Below are 2,179 nucleotides of genomic sequence, written 5' to 3'. Positions count from 1 at the left end.
GCACACCTATGCTTTTTTTTTTTTTTGTGCATTTTCAGTTTTGCATAAACACCCTACAGTCCATTTAACATGGTTTCCTATGGATGTAGTTCACATCTGTGCATTTTTTGGAAAGGGCCAGGGATTTTCTGTTTTTTGGTTACATTAGATGGTTTAAATGGTCTAAAGATGTGCATTGAAAAATGCTAAATACACCTGCAATATGCAAACTGCACAAGTGTGAATCAGACCTTGGACAGATTTAGAAGCTGCAGTGTGCATGGGCACTTAGGCTGGATTCACGCCTGTGCATTTTGGAGATTTGTACTACAGAATGTGTTCCATATGAAAACATGTTAAGTGGGCTGTAGTGAAAATCTGCAGAATGCAAAAATCACAAAAAATGCATGGGTGTGAATCAAGCCTTATAGCGTAAGAAGAAAAAACTATCCAAGGAAAAACCCTTACCTTTTTTTATGTATAGGTTTTGCTTGCAAAAGCTTTCTTCTGTCTCCCAGGATGCCAGTTTTTCAGACAAGAGATTGGCAGCATTTTTTTAAAATTTGGAGCACTGGCCTTTGCTTGTGACCAGACAGTGAACCCTAAGGCCGCGTACACACGGGCGGACTGTCTGACGGACTTGGTCCGCTGAAACGTGTTTCAGCGGACAGTCCGCTCGTGTGTGGGCTTCAGCGGACTTTTTCAGCGGACAGTCTGGCGGACTAAGTCTTTCGGAATTTCCGTAATATTGTCCGTCCAAACTTGGTTTCAGCGGACAGTCCGCTCGTGAGTAGGCAAGTTGGACGGACTAAGTATGGCGCATGCTCAGAAAGGATTTACACGGCCGAAGGTTGCATTGCAGTGTATTGGACGTCGTATTTCTAGTCCCGTCGTACGTGCTGTACACGTCATCGCGCAAGCTTTCAGCAGACTGTCTGTTCATCGTGTGTGGTCAAGTCCGTTCATTCAAAAGTAGGACGGACTGTCTGTCGGATTGTCTGACGGACTTAGTTGGACGGATAGTCCGCCCGTGTGTACGCGGCCTAACTTGTTACAATGTTGTATCCTCCTATCAGGACATGTTTTGGACTTTTAAACTCAGGTGACTCTGTGCTGTTTCTTCCTTTGCATTTTGGATTTTATCTAGAGTGGATTGAATTTATCAGAGTCTGTGACCAGATCATCCAGTGCGTTGGAAGAAGTGAATATCAAGTCACATTCAGGTATGTACACCACTTTCATGTTGTGAAGTTTGTCAGTCACTAGAGAGGTGACATATGGGCTTATTTTTGAAGTGCAGTTTGCCGCTTTTGTAAACTTGCGTGATGCTGTCTATTGGTGAAAGAGGGATTTATCTGGAAAGTTGGTTTGCAGGGTTTCTTCTTCCTTTTTTATTTTTCAATGTTATATACTTAGAATGCAAGGGTAGAGCATACTGCTATATACTCTATATTGTGTAGTATGTGATATGTAATGCAAACATCTTGCATTCTGTAGTTTTTCTGTATTGTAAGCACATTTAAGCTTGCCATACACTGTACAATGTGATTTTACAACCTTCTTTAGAACTACCAGAAACTATACGGTGCAAGTGACTGTCCATTTGTGTTCTTTCGCATAGTTTTATTCAAGCCATACACATGGTGGTTTTTATTTTTTTTATTTACTTTAACATGCAGGTTGAAGGAGGGAAAATCGGATCCCACCCCCCCCCCCCCCCCTTCCCACATTTCTCTTTGGATGGGGTAATCTTTCCTACTGTGGCATTGCAGTATGACAGTGGGCTGATTTCAAATTACTAGTGTTGTCAGCTATAGCCACACTGATCATTGGGGAAAATTGTCTGGTTGTACACAAGTCATCCAATAGATCAACTTCTGTACAACCAGCCAGCCTGTACATGGATCAAAATTCAGCCATTCCTGCTAAACAAGCAAAATTTTTTGACTCCATGTACAGCCAGGCTAAGGCCGCGTACACACGGGCGGATTGTCTGTCCAACTTAGTCCGCTGAACCGTGTTTCAGCGGACAATCCGCTCGTGTGTGGGCTTCAGCGGACTTTTTCAGCGGACTGTCTGACGAACAAAGTCTTACGGAATTTCCGTAATTTTGTCCGTTCAAACTTGGTTTTGTCCGTTCAAACTTGGTTTTGTCCGTCCAAACTTGGTTTCAGCGGACAGTCCGCTCGTGTGTAGGCAA

Source organism: Lithobates pipiens, unplaced genomic scaffold (assembly GCF_037356315.1).
Source record: "Lithobates pipiens isolate NorthernLeopardFrog02 unplaced genomic scaffold, aLitPip1_a1.2 Scaffold_25, whole genome shotgun sequence".
In the NCBI taxonomy this organism is placed as follows: Eukaryota; Metazoa; Chordata; class Amphibia; order Anura; family Ranidae; genus Lithobates; species Lithobates pipiens.
This window is presented reverse-complemented; position numbering follows the sequence as displayed.